Below are 15,860 nucleotides of genomic sequence, written 5' to 3' on the forward strand. Positions count from 1 at the left end.
GTTCCCATTTAGCATGACCATTCAACATTGGCAGAGGGTAGATTTATGTGCCTTCTGTTTTACAATACTAGACAGAGGAAGCATTCTCCAGTCAGACATGCTAGCCATCCCCATAATACATTCAAGTAAAGGAGACAAAACTACTGCACATAAAGTCTATTCAAATATTACAATTTTCATCCAAACTTTCACTTTAATCCCATCCACTGTTGGTTTCCCCTGTCCTTCCAATCTAACTGTAGCCCCCATTAGGACTCACCAACAGGTTTTGGAACCACAGTGTACAGAGCTTCAATGTTGAGGAGTCTCAGAAATGTTTCTTTCCTATCTCCTGACCATTTTACCACTTGTGTGCATATGACTTTGAATCCCCAGGCAGGGGAGGGGCCAAAGGACTCAGGCCCTTTCAAAAGTCCTTATTTGACTAGATTGTGGGACCACGGTCTCAGGCTATTTGAAGTAAGGTTTCTCATTGTCATCTTTGCCTTCTGGATTTTTAAATTCCTCCAAACTACTGTCAATAAAGCAGATTTGTTTAGGGTCCCTCAATGTTGGTGGACTAGCAGAGGCTTCCATTTGGTCCACCCAAATTCTAAGAGTGCTGCATTAAGACATTTGTTTTGACCTGCTAAGTTCTGCTTTATTCATCCCATTTCTTAATCACCATCTAAAGATTTCCACCTTCCTGGGATAAGTCCCTAAACTCTCCTCTTTCTCTCTCCCTATTCTCTTACAAATCAGTCTAACTTTCTTTGCTCTCTGCTGTTTTAGCAGTATAATTTTTACCATTGGTAGTGGGCCTGAGGTTACCAGCTATAACCTAAACTGGTTGGAATTTAAGCTTGGCCGGTAAGATCCACTCCCAATACTCTCCCTTACTTGCATTTTAGCTATTATGGAAAATAATAACCAAGAGATTGTTTCTTGTTATTCTACATTTCCTTATGCATCCCAAGGAGCCACCTACTGGGGAGTTAGATCTGTCATTTCTAAATTCCATTGGTAACTTTTACTCTCATTAACTGATCACAGTGCATCTGCAGTTTCATATCATGGATAACTAGGTAGTCATCTAGGAATCAAAAGTTAATCAACCCCCTCCCTTTCATCCGTCCTCTTCAAAACCACATATCTCAGTGAGTCAGGGTCATTCTAAAGAATGCCACTTCTGATGGCAACTGTGAGAGTTTAGGCTAACTGTATAGTAAACAGTCCACACACAGGGCAGCCTTCACTATTGAAATTAATTGCAAGTTTGGGGCATTCCCCACACCACCCTCAGTTTCAATAATTCACTAGAAGGATTCACAAAACTCACTGAAAGCAGCTATACTCATGGCTAGAGTTTATTACGGGACAAAAATACATATTAAAATCAGCCAAAAGAGGAGATGCATAGGGCAGAGCCCAAGAACAGTTCAAACATGGAGCTTCCATTATTCTCTCCCTGAACAGTCATGGACAGTATTAGCTCCTTCTGGTCATGATATGCAACAATACACATAGAATATTGCCAACCAGAGAAGCTCACTCGAGCCTAATTGCCCAGCGTTTTAATTGGTACTCAATCACATATGCTCACAAGGCTGAGCTTTAGTCTTCAGCCCTTCTGGAGATCAGGCTGGTACCTTTAGTCTCCAGTCCTTCCAGAGGCAGAACTGTTACCACTATCTCTATCAAAAGTCCCCATTAAAAATCACATTGTTAGACTGTGACTTCACTACATATGGAGGCAAAATTTTCTCAAGTAGAACAACAAAAAAAGTATTAAACATAAAAACAACTAGTAAAATGTACTTTATCAAAATAAAAAAAATCGTGCTCTTTGAAAGACACCATTAAGAAAATGAAAACACAAGCCAGAAACAGGGAGAAAATATTTTGGATACATATATCTGAGAAAAGACTTGTGTCCAGAGTATGTAAAGAACTCTTACAACTCAAAGGAGATCCAAGATGGCAGAGATCCAAGATGGCACAGAGATAAACACTGTGCTTGCCTCATCTCGTGAACACATCAAAATTACAACTAAATTATAAAATAATCAATCCGGAGAACATCTGAAGTCTAGCTGAACAGAAGTTTTATAACTAAGGATATAAAGAAGAAGCCATGTTGAGAATGGTAGAAGGGGCAGAGATGCAAAACAGGCAGGCCTTTTAACCTCTGTGTGGCAGATGAAAATTGGGAGGGATATCTCTGCCACAGGGGTCACCCATGGAGCAGCAAGGGCAAAACAGGCAGGCCTTTTAACCTCTGTGTGGCAGATGAAAATTGGGAGGGATATCTCTGCCACAGGGGTCACCCATGGAGCAGCAAGGGACCCTAACTCCCCAGCCCAGAGTACTGGTGCCAGAAAGATGATCCCCCACAACATCTGGCTGTGAAAAACAGTGGAATTTCCACCGATCTGGGTGGGATAAAAGGACGTGGGAAACCCAGGTGTCCTCTTAAAGGGCGCACACAGACTCACTCCCAGTCACTCACCCTGGGCTCTGGTGGAGGGCCTGTGACTCTGGGGTCTTTGGACACATATAGGGAGTAGACTGAGGTGTATGGCCTCAGGATGAAGACCGGAAGATGGTCACCATTTTCTCTGTGTGGGGTCCTTTACCTGTGCAGCTGGCAGGTGGATGCCATCTTTCCTGTGTTGAGACCTCCCCTATGCCCATGGTCATATCTGAATCTGATTATTCTGGTGAGCTCTGCTGCTTCACCTTGCTGACTCGCTGACTTGCTGACCCTACCACACCCAACTCTGTACACATGAGGCTTCTTCAGCAGCTAAAACTTAACAGGAGCCAGCAACCAGCAGCAGGCCTCAGTGTGTCCTGGCTTTATGTGGAGCTACCCCAGGCCCAGTATTGGTGGCATTTTCAGAGTTCTTAGCGAGGCCTATCCCACATGCCTCTAGGTCCAGCACAGCAACAATCAATCATGGATGGCTTTGTTGCTCCTACCAGATTGTCCCCTGGCAGTCACAGGCAGTGGGTGACCTGGGCCTGCACCAGAGCCCTTCCCAAGAGGCCCCAGAACCAACATACTTGGAGGTTGACTTTGACTACAGCAAAGCACCACCCAATTAGCCCCACAAGTGGCACACCCAAAGGGCTGTCTCACCAGGTACCAGAGCCTACTGGGGGAAATCACACTCTATGTGGTAAGCCCCCTGCACAATAGCTTGTAAGCTGTGGATGTGGCCCACAGCCAGTCAGCCTGAGGGTCAATCACACCCACTAACATGCCAATAGCAATCAAGGCTCAATTATAACAGGAGGGCACACACAACCCACATAAGGGAGACTCTTGGAGCACCTGGAACAGGTGACCACGGATATGTGCCACTGGGCCCACAGGGCACCTACTACATAAGGCCCCCGGGCAAGACTTGGAGACAGCAGATCTACCTAATACATAGAAGCAAACACAGAGAGGAAGCCAACATGAGGAAACAAAGAAATATGTCCCAAATGAAAGAACAGGAGAAAACTCTAGAAAAAGAACTACCATGTTTCCTGAAAATAAGACCTAGCCAGACCATCAGCTCTAATGTGTCTTTTGGAACAAAAATTAATATAAGACCTGGTCTTATTTTAATATAAGACTCGGTATAATATAATAAATATAATATAGTATAATATAATATAATACCGGGTCTTATATTAATTTTTGCTCCAAAAGACGCATTAGAGCTGATGGTCTGACCAGGTCTTATTTTTGGGGAAACACGATAAACAAAATGGAGGCAACCGACCTACCAGAGACAGAGTTCAAAACACTGGTTATAAGAATGCTCAAGGAACTTAGTGAGAATTTCAACAAAGAGATAGCAAGCATAAAAAAGGACATAGAAGCCATAAAATATGACCAATTAGAAGTGAAGAATACAATAACTGAAATAAAGAATGCACTAGAAGGAATCACCACCAGACTAGATGAAGCAGAGGATTGAATCAACAATTTGGAAGACAAGGTAGCAGAAAACACCCAACTGGAACAGCAAAAGGAAAAAAGAATTTTAAAAATGAGGATAGTTTAAGAGACCTCTGGTTTTGATAAACATCAAGCATAAAAACATTCACATCATAGGGGTACTAGAAAGAGAAGAAAGAAAGCAAAGGATTGAGAATCTATTTGAAGAAATAATGATTGAAAAGTTTCCTAACCTGGCAAAGGAAATAGACATACAAGCCCAGCAAGCACAGAGAGGCCCAAACAAGATGAACCCAAACAGGCTCACACCAAGACACATTATAAATAGAATGGCAAAGGTTAAGTACAACAGAGAATCCTAAAAGCAGCAAAGAAAGGCAACTAGTAATGTATAAAGGAGCTCTCATAAGATTTTCAGATAATTTCTTAATAGAAACTTTGCAAGCCAGAAAGGACTGGCAGGAAATATTCAAAGTGATGAAAAGCAAGGATCTACAACCAAGACTATTCTATCCAGCAAGGCTATCACTTAAAATCAAAGGACAGATAGAGTTTCCCAGATAAGAAAAAGTAAAGGAGTTCATCACCACCAAACCAGTACCACAAGGAATGTTAGAGGGATTTCTTTAAGACAAGAAAAAAAATAAAAAGTGCTCATTTCAGCAGCACATATACTGTAATTGGAACAATACAGGGAAGATTAGCATGGCCCCTGAGCAAGCATAACATGAAAAATATATATATATATATATATCATGAAATGGCAATATTACATATCTATCAACAATTAGTTTCAATGTAAATGGATTAAGTGCTCCGATAAAAGACATAGCTGGCTGAATGGATAAGAAAAGAAAAACCTTACATATGCTGTCTACAAGAGACTATGTCAGATTGAAAGACACACACAGGTTGAAAGTAAAGGGATGGAAAAAAATATTCTACGAAAATGGAAGAAAAAAAACAAAATCTGGGGTAGCAATACTTATACCAGACAAAATAGACTTGAAAACAAAGACTATAACAAGAGACAAAGAAGGACCCAGTAATCCCACTTCTGGGTATTTATCTGAAAAAACCCAAAATGCTACTTGAAGGGAACGTGTGCATGCATATGTTCATTGCAGCATTATTTACAAAGGGCAAGATGTGGAAGCCGCCTGAGTGTCCATTGATGGAAGAATTGCTAAAGAGGAGGTGGTACATATGTACAATGGAATATTACTTGGCCATGGAAGGGAATGGGTTCTTGCCATTTGCAGCAGCATCGATAGACCTGGAGAATATTGTGTTGAGTGGAGTGTAAGACAGGGAAATACAGATGCAATGTGATTTCATTTATATGTGGAATCTAAAGAACAAAACAAGTAAAACAGAAACACACTTATAGATACAGAAACATTTTGAGGGTTGCCAGAGGAGAGGGGTGTTGAAGGGGTGGGTGAAAAATGGGAAGGACTTAAGAAGTACAAATTGGTTGTTACAAAGTAGTCATGGGGATGTAGGGTATAGAACAAGGAATATAGTCAATGATATTGTAATACCTATGTATGGTGTCAGATGGGTACTTTATCAGGGTGATAGATTTATCAGGGTGATGGATGGGAGGGGCTTGGGGGACAGGGTGAAAAAAGTGAAGGGATTAAGAAGTACAAATTGATAGTTACAAAATACTCACTGGGATGTAAAGCGTAAAGAATACAGTCAATAATATGGTAATAGCTACGCATAGCGCCAGGTGAGTGCTAGACTAGTGAGGGGCATCACTTCTTAAATTTTACAAATGTCTAACCACTATGCTGTACAACTGAAATGAATATAAAATAATATTGAATGCTAACTGTAATTGAAAATTTAAAAAAGTGGGGCGGGGGCGGGCGGGGAAGTGAAGGGGAATAAGTGGTTCACATTTCCAGGTGTAAGTCATGGAGATGTAATGTACAGTATGAGGGATATAGTCAATAATATTGTGATAGCATAGTATGGTGTCAGGTGGTTGCTGGACTTATGGTGATCATTTCTTTAGGCACATAAATGTTGAACAACTATGCTATACACCTGAAACTGATATAATGTTGTATGGTAGCTATATTTTTTAATAAAAATATTTAAAACATTTTTTGAGGGCAGCTGGATGGCTCAGTTGGTTAGAGTGCGAGCTCTCAACAGCAAGGTTACCAGTTCAATTTCCACATGGGATGGCGGGCTGTGCCCCCTGCAACTAAAGGTTGAAAGTGGTGACTAGACTTGGAGCTGAGCTGTGCCCTCCACAACTAGATTGAAGGAAAATGACTTGGAGATGATGGGCCCTGGAGAAACACACCGTTCCCCAATATTCCCCAATAAAATTTTTTTAAAAATTTCTTTGAATTGCAACCCCTCCCCCCAAAAAAAGAATTCTTACAACTCAAAAAGAAGACCAACAACCCAAATAAACAATGCACCAAAAATTCAAACAGACTCTCCACAAAAGGAGATATGAATGGCCAACAAACACATGGAATAGATGTTCAACATCAATAGTTATCAAGGTAATGCAAATTAAAACCACTTTGAGATACCACTACACCCATTAGAATGGCTAATATTTTTAAGTCTTACAACACCCAGTGTTGGACAGGATGTGGAGCAACGGAACTCTCATACAATGTTTGCAGGAAAACAAAATGGTCCAATCACTTTGTAAAGCTGCTCGGCAGTTTCTTAAAAGTTAAACATACACTTACCATAAATCCAGCCATTTAATTCCTTCATATTTACCTAAGAGAAGAGAAAATATGTGTCCATACAAAGATTTGAAAGGACATAGCAGCTTTATTTGTACAAAGAATTTTCATAACAAAAAAAGTTTATAGCTGTTTTATTTGTAACAGACAAATTTGGGAACAATCCAATATTCATCAGCACATGAATGGATAAACAATCTGTAGTATATCCATACAATAGAGTATTCCTCATCAATAAAAAGTAACGGACTAGTGATACATGTAACAACATTGATGCATCTCAGATAATTATGCTGAGTGATGGTGATTACTTAGCATCGTTTTCATGGATATGTATAAACTTATCAAATAATACACTTTAGTTATACGCAGTTTATTGTATGTCAATTATATCACAACTGAGCTGTTTTTAAAAATGAATGAACTACTCATACGCACACAACATGGATGAATCCAAAAAACATTTTGCTGAGTGAAAGAAGCCAGACACAAAAAGCTACATATTGTTTGATTTCATTTATATAAAATTCTAGAAAAGACCAAGCTAATCTATGATAATAAAAAACCCCAGAAAGGTTGCCTGTAGCTGGGGATGGGGGCTGAGGATTGACTGGGGTGTAGCATAAAGGAATTTTTCAGAGTGATGGAAAAATTCCGTATCTTTATGTGACTATTGTTACACAAGGGTATAAATTTACTAAAACCCATAAAAATATACACATAAAATGGATGCATTTGTAGTGGGTAAATTATACTTCAATAAAGTTGATTTTTAAAAATTATCTCCAAATACTCTTTCCCAGGTAGCTAGTAGATGATTTCCTTTACCAAAACAAGAAATTAAACCAAAAGTGCAGGAATTTAAGGAGCAAGTGATATAGTCCAGAGAAAAGCTGAGAGAATTTCTGCAATGATGGTAAAAGGAAGTCCTAAAATAATATGTGCACAATAGACCTAGAAAATAAAAAACAAAATCTCAGATGACAGAAGACTCCAGAAGAGAGATCTTCAGGAAAGAATATATTATCTGTTGTGTTTTATCATGTGGAAAAATTGAGAGGTTGTAGGAAGATGTGGTAAAGAACTAATGATAGACACATAGAAAACTAAGCAAAAGAAAATACAAGGCAATCACTAATTGTTGGAAAATCAAAATGATGAAAAACAAAGGAAACACAACCATAGAACACTTAAATACTGAATATATCACCACAATAATGGAAATAAAAGTACATAATATTAACTTATCTAAAAATTAGATAAAATTAAACTGAATGGAAGTGGACAGGGAAATCAGTGTGAGTGTGAGTGTGTGTTTAAAAGAAATAACTTATCATGTGCCATATTAGGAAGCCAACAGATAATTTCTAAAATTAAAAAAATCAATATACAATAGTACTTATATATTATTTCAAATTTAAAAAGCAAATACAAGAAGCAGCAGCTAAAAGAGATGGGCCTGGGGTGTAGGAAGGGGTATGATAGAGCAGTGGTTTATACATGAACATTTTAATACATTTGATCATTTTAATTATGTGTATGCATTACTTGGTAAATATAGAATTAGTTTTTTAAATCTATGCAGAGAACTACGTATGTTTACCTTGGGCGGGATTCCAGAGACCACAGCATAAAGGTTTGGGAGAGAGGAAAGCCTGCATGGGGAGTAAGGAACAACGAGCAGTGGGGGAGAGTAGGAGAGAGGAGTGAAGACTGAATGCAGCTTACATCTGCCCTGAACAAGCAGTGATGGCAGCCAAGCAAGGAAGCAGTGAATCTTGATCAAGGGGAATGGAGAGGATTTGTGGAGGCTGGGACTCAGAAAAACCCTGAAAGAAGAATAGGTTTTGCACAGAGCAGGGGTTTCCTCACTCTCCAAATTCTTGGTGATTATAAGGAGGGGTGACAAGGAGAAGAGCAGTGGGAAGGGCCACCAGACACTAAAGCATTGCCAGCTCAGGTGGATGGCAGCTGAACGAAAGGACATTCTATACAAAGCAAAGGCAAGCTCTCAGAAGGAAGAGCGGTGTAAGACACAGAGACCTCACCTTCATAGTGCAGGAGTCCCTTGGGACTGCCCTGTGTCACAATCCAGGGTAATTTATTTATAATGATGGCCCTGAGTCATTGGGAAAGTTAAATTATGTTCAGTGAGCTCTGCTTTTTAAGGAAAGGGTTTTAGAAATATTTCCATTAAAAAGTGGTTTAGATTATTTAAAACGTGTAACCCCCAGCTGTCTGGAAATCTTTCCCCTCCTTCCTTGAAAAGTGGTCTTGGCCCCTTCCACCCCCCTACCCCCGTGAGTGGGTGAACTGTCTCCTCCAGGTCCTCTAGCCTCCCCAGCCTTGCCGGGACTGGAGGAATCAGTCCCGTGTCTGCCACCTCGGGTGCATGGTCATTCAGCAATGGCCACCCTCTGGCCCTGCAGGCCTAAGTGACCAAGAGGCTGGAGCTGAATCCCATGCCGAACCTGTAATCCAGGCAGCTATGGGGTGACCAGTTGTGTGGAGAGTATGGGGCTTCTGAATGGCTGTAATCATTAAAAGTGACCCATTTTCCTTCCCCTGCCTCTTCTTCAGGGAGAGGACTTATTGCTGAAGAATCATTTCCTCAGAAATGGAGTGATCTAGGCTCTAGAGCTTATTTTCACAATATTCACTGTGGATCCTTAGGCAAGTGAATTCTCCACTCTGGGCCTTAGTCTCCTTCATATGTATAAAAACTGAAAATACAGAACTAGATGATTTTTAAGGTTGTGTTCTTCCTTAACACTGCCAAGCTCTGCCATTCCAACCATGGCTCCCCGAGCTTGTCTGTCATCCCAAACGAATTCCATTCTACCCTCCTCTGCTAACCATCTCAGTCTTGGGAATCTTTTTTTCATGGGTTATCTATTTACATAATTAAAAGTCACAACTATATAAAAAGGCATCACTAAAGAGCCTCGTTTCCACCCCTGCCTGCTTCACCTTTTCCCTCCCTCCACCCTCTAGAGATACCAGTTTTACAAATATGTATTCTGATCCGCTTTTCTTCCCTAAGAGGCAGCATACACTTTATACTTTGGTTTCTTCATTTAGCAATAGACCAGGAACTATTTCTATATCTGTACACAGAGATCTTCCTGCTTCTTTCTTACAATTTATATTATATGGAGTCTATTATGTAGCTGGACCAATCTTTTGCCATAACAGTATCTCAATGAAGATCCTGCTCTTACATCTTTTCATTTTTGTGCATGGATCTGTATCTTATGCAACTATCTTATTTATGTCTCCCAGAAGTGGCATTGCTGGGTCAAAGAGCAAATGCAAAGAGTTCTGTTTCCCTAAAGCCTCGCCAATAGAATGTGTTGTCCACCTTTTGGATAATGGGGATTTTTGCCAATCTTTGATGTAGAAAAAAATGGTTTCACTATAGTTCTAGTTTGAATGTCTCTCATGAGGAAGTTTGAGCTTCTTTTCATGTATTTAAAGACTTATGATATCTCTTTTTTATGACCTATCTCTTTATGACCTTTGTTTATTTTTTTTTCTATTGGATTTGTGGTCTTTTTCTCCTAAATTTTTAGAAGCTCCTAGAGTTATCCATTGGTCTGTGTTATGAGTTGCAGATATTTACCCCAGCTTGTTGTATGTCTTTTGACATTACGTATAATTTAATCACATTTTTTTCATTTTGAGGTAAGTGTGGACTCACACACAGTAGTAAAAAATAATACAAAGCTATCTTGTGTACCCTTTACCTACCTTCCCCTAATGGTAACATCTTGAAAAATTATAGTGCAATATATTTCTGATTGTTTTTCCATACCAAAATTTAGGGGTTTTATGGTGGTGGTAATTGTGGGGTTTTGTTTGTTTTTTTTTTTGTAGTGGAATTTATCAATATTTTTATTTATAGCTTCTGAATTTTGACTCAGATACAAAGCCCTTCTTGCAATATTTATGTCACCACTAGAGAGAGCAGTTACTTGCATGAATCTCATACTTAGTTTAGCAGGAAAAAATGATTCCTAGAGAGATGCTCTTTTCCTCAGGCGTTGTCTCTAGTCCCAAATTGTGATTTTGCTCTCCCCCACAGAGCCCGCTTCTTCTAGCCCCAGCCTCTGATCTTGGCCTGAGTAGTACAGTTTCTGGTCACATGGTACTGCACTCAGCTGTTGGCACTGATACTGAAGGCTCCTAACAGGGCCTGATGGTCTCACCCATAACCCCCTCTACCTCATGAGTCTCCACAGTCAGGTCAGTAACTGGGTAGGCAGGCATGGGTGGCAGTGCTATTTCCAGTGCCCCTTCTATCCAGTGTACCCTTGGCTTGGGCAAACCTCTCAATGGTTGGTTCTTCAACTCTGCGAGCCTCTTCCTTTTTGTATCTCTTCTGCCTTTTTTTTTTTTTCTACTACAGATTCAAGGGCTTTGAAGTCAAATTCATCCTCAGGCTGCTATCGATCACCTGCCATTTCTGCTGCTTAAGCCACAATTACTGGGCTTCCTACACTTGACCTGTAATTGAATTTTCCTGGGAACTCAATGACAAGATTGATTCAGGCTAATTGAGTCAAAGATCAACTCTCTGTGCCATTCATCTAGTTTCTGTCTCTTCCGGGGACTCTCTGAATTGAGGCTGAAAGAATTTCACAGTTTTTGTTCAAAAAGTCAAGAACCAACAGACATCTTTTAAATACTATTTCTTCAAATGATCCTATGGAACATTGTCTTTCTTTGCTTTCCTCTGTCTTGGCCAGACGAAAGCAGAGGAAACTTCTGTTTTCAAAGTTGCTTGTGTTCTCTTCACATAAATGCTAAAATGCAATTTTAAGGAAAAAAGTCTAGTCTCATTCAAAAGCAGGTTTGGAAATGAGAAAGAAGTTTCTAGGTGGTTCAGTAAATTATGAGACTGAAGCACTAGGTGGTTTAGTAAATTAGCAGTTTGTTCTTTTATATTTTCGTGATGTGACTCAATAAAAAGACAAGCCAATTTAAAAATGAGCAAAGGATCTGAATAGACATTTCTCTAGAGAAGATATGTAAATGGCCAATCAGCACATGAAAAGATACTCAATATTATTAGCCATCAGGAAAATGCAAAAAATCAAAACCACAATGAGATATCATACCTACTAGGATGGCTATAATCAGAAAGACAGATCCAAGATGGCAGAGTGATAAACACTGTGCCTGCATCTTTCTCTGAACACATTAAAGTTACAACTAAATTATAGAACAACCAACCTGGAGAACTATCTGAAGGCTAGATGAACAGAAGTTTTATAACTGAGGATATAAAGAATAAGTCATGTCAAGACTGGTAAGAGCGGTGAGATGCAAACCAGGCTGGCCCCAAACCTTTGTGTGGTGGGTGAAAATTGGGAGGGATATCTCGGTCATGGAAGATCCTCCTGGAGAAGTAAGGGACCCCAGCCCCCCACACCAGCCTCTCCAGCCCTGAGTACTGGTGTTAGGAAGAGGAGCCCCCACAACATCTGGCTGTGAAAAACAGTGGAGTTTCCGACCATCTGGGCGAGAAACCCAACGGTCATCTTAAAGGGCCCATGGACAGATTTACTCACTCACAGGTACTCACCCTGGGCTCTGGCAGACCGATGGTGATGAGAGGCATCGGAGACATACAGGGGGCAGACTGAGGTGTGTGGCAGACTGAGATGTGAGCTGGAAGACCGTCGCCATTTTCCCTATGTGCTGCCCTCATCCTGAGTAGTTGCCAGGCAGGCGCCATCTTTCCTGTGTTGAGCCTGCCCCCAACGCTTATGTACAAACCTGAATCTGATTGGCCTGGTGAGCTCCACAGCTCCACCCTGCTGAGCTCCTGCCACACTCAACTCTGTACTGAAGGAGGCTTTATCAGCAGCTGAACCTTACCAGAGTCCGCAACTGGCAGCAGGCAACAGCAGACCTCGGTGTGTCTTGGTTTTTTTCAGAGCTACCCCAGGTCCAGTACTGGTGGCAGCAATCCTCAGTTCACAGCGTGGCCTCTTCCACACACCTCCGGGTCCAGCACAGGAAACAATCAACCATGGATGGCTTTGTAGCTCCTACCAGGTTTCCCCCTGCCAGTCACAGGCAGTAGGTGACCTGGGCCTGCACCAGAGCCCCCACCAAGAGACCTCAGAACCAACATATTTAGAAGTGGACTTCAGACCACAGCTGAGCACACCCAATTAGCCCCACACCCAAAGTGGCACACCCAAAGGGCGATCTCAACAGGTACCAGAGCCTACTGGGGTAAATTTCATTCTGTGTGGTAAGCTCCCCAATACAGCAGTCTGTAAGCTATGGAATGGGCCAAAACCACAGCCAATCAGCCTGAGGGTGAATCCTATCTACTGATGTGCTAACAGCAATCAAGGCTCAACTATAACAGAAGGAAACACACACCCACACAAGGGACACTCCTGGATCACCTGGAACAGGTGACCAGGGAGAAAGTGCCACAGCACCAACTACATAAAGCCACCTGCCAAGAGACATAGCAGATCTACCTAATACATAGAAACAAACACAGAGAGGAAGCCAAAATGAGGAAACAAAGAAATATATGTCCCAAATTAAAGAACAGGAGAAAACTCCAGAAAAAGAACTAACATGTTTCCTTGAAAATAAGACCTAGCCAGACCATCAGCTCTAATGTGTCTTTTGGAGCAAAAATTAATGACCTGGTCTTATATTATTTTAATATAATATAAGACCCAGTATAATATAATAAATATAATATAATACTGGGTCTTATATTAATTTTTGCTCCAAAAGACACATTAGAGCTGATGATCCGGCTAGGTCTTATTTTCGAGAAAACACAGTAAACAAAATGGAAGCAACCAACCTACCAGAGACAGAGTTTGAAACACTGGTTATAAGAATGCTCAAGGAACTTAGTGAGTATTTCAACAATGAGATAGCAAGCATAAACAAGGACATAGAAGCCATAAAAAATAACCAGTTAGAAGTGAAGAATGCAATAACTGAAATGAAGAACGCACTAAAGGAATCACCAGCAGACTAGATGAAGCAGAGGATCGAATCAACAATTTGGAAGACAAGGTAGGAGAAAACACCCAATTGGAACAGCAAAAGGAAAAAAAGAATTTTAAAAATGAGGATAGTTTAAGAGACCTCTGGGACAACATCAAGCGTAACAACATTCACATCATAGGAGTACTAGAAAGAGAAGAAAGAAAGCAAAGGATTGAGAATCTATTTGAAGAAATAACGATTGAAAACTTCCCTAACCTGGCAAAGGAAATAGACATACAAGCCCAGCAAGCACAGAGAGTCCCAAACAAGATGAACCCAAACAGGCCCACACCAAAACACATTATAAATAGAATGGCAAAGGTTAAGGACAACAGAGAATCCTAAAAGCAGCAAAGAAAGGCAACTAGTAATGTATAAAGGAACTCCCATAAGAGTGTCAGATAATTTCTTAATAGAAACTTTGCAAGCCAGAAAGGACTGGCAGGAAATATTCAAAGTGATGAAATCAAGAATCTACAACCAAGACTATTCTACCCAGCAAGGCTATCATTTAAAATCAAAGGACATATAGAGCTTCTCAGATAAGAAAAAGCCAAGGAGTTCATCACCACCAAACCAGTACCACAAGGAATGTTAGAGGGATTCCTTTAAGACAAGAAAAAAATATATATATATAAACTATAAAATGGCAATAGTTACATATCTATCAACAATTAATTTATTTTTTTTAAAATTAAATTTTTTGGGGGTGACAATTGTTAGTAAAGTTACATAGATTTCAGGTATACAATTCTGTAATACATTATCTATATCTCACAATGTGTGTTCACCACCCAGAGTCAGTTCTCTTTCCATCACCATATATTAGACCTTGTTTACTCTCTTCTAGAGTCCCGTTCCCACTTACCCTTTGGTAACCCCTAAACTATTGTCTATGTCTATGAGTTTTTGTCCCTTCATTTGTTTGTCTTGTTCTTTTGTTATTTTCAGTTTTACATTCAACAATTACTTTCAATGTAAATGGATTAAGCGCTCTGATAAAAAACATAGGGTGGCTGAATGGATAAAAGAAAGTCCTTACATATGGTGCCTACAAGAGACTACTTCAGATTGAAAGACACACACAGGCTGAAAGTCAAGGGATATCCAAAGTTATTTCATGAAAATGGCGGGAAAAAGCTGAGGCAGCAATATTTATATCAGACAAAATACTTTAAAACAAAGACTATAACAAGAGACAAAAAAGTACCCAGTAATCCCACTTTTGGGTATTTATTGAAGAAACCCAAAACACTACTTCAAGGGAATGTGTGCATCCATATGTTCATTGCAGCATTACTTATAAAGTCCAAGATGTAGAGGCAGCCTAGAGGTCCATCAATGGATGAATGGATAAAGAGTAGTGTGTACATATATACAATGGAATATTACTTGGCCATGGAAGGGAATGGGTTCTTACCATCTGTGGCAGCATGGATGGACCTGGAGGGTTTTGTGCTGAGTAAAGTGTAAGACAGAGAAAGACAGATGCAATGTGATTTCATTTATATGTGGAATCTAAAGAACAAAACAAACAAACAAACAAAACAGAAACGCACTCATAGATACAGATAATATTTTGAGGGTTGCCAGAAGGAGGGGGTATTGAAGGGGGTCGGTGAAAAACAGGAAGGGCTTAAGAAGTACAAATTGGTTGTTACAAAGTAGTCATAGGGATGTAGGGTATAGAACAAGGAATATAGTCAATAATATTGTAATAACTATGTATGGTGTCAGATGGGTACTAAATTTATCAGGGTGATAGATGGGAGGGGGTGGGGGACAGGGTGAAAAAGGTGAAGGGTTTAAGAAGTACAAACTAGTAGTTACAAAATACTCATTGGGATGTAAAGCATAGAGAATATAGTCAATAATATGGTAATAATTATGTATAGTGCCAGGTGTACTAGACTAATGAGGGGCATCACTTCTTAAATTATACAAATGTCTAACCATTATACCATACATTTGAAATTAATACAAAATAATATCGAATGTCAACTAATTGAAAAATTAAAAAGGGGAGAAAGGTGAAGGGGAATAAGAAGTTCAAATTTCCAGGTATAAAACAAATAATGTGCAGCATTGGGAATATAGTCAATAATATTGTGATAGCCTGGTACAGTGTCAGATGATTGCTGGACTTGTGGTGATTACTTCTTTAG

The 15,860-nt window shown here is 40.0% G+C and overlaps 1 non-coding gene across 1 annotated transcript; it reads left to right on the forward strand.

The window, feature by feature from the left end:
• The first annotated feature begins 4,584 nt into the window (after nucleotides 1–4,584).
• On the forward strand, nucleotides 4,585–4,691 carry LOC117014173 (U6 spliceosomal RNA). The gene has a single exon (XR_004421470.1). It is a non-coding gene; the product is annotated as a U6 spliceosomal RNA (small nuclear RNA).
• The last annotated feature ends 11,169 nt before the right edge of the window (nucleotides 4,692–15,860 follow it).

This window comes from Rhinolophus ferrumequinum, chromosome 21 (genome assembly GCF_004115265.2).
Source record: "Rhinolophus ferrumequinum isolate MPI-CBG mRhiFer1 chromosome 21, mRhiFer1_v1.p, whole genome shotgun sequence".
Taxonomy (NCBI): domain Eukaryota; kingdom Metazoa; phylum Chordata; class Mammalia; order Chiroptera; family Rhinolophidae; genus Rhinolophus; species Rhinolophus ferrumequinum.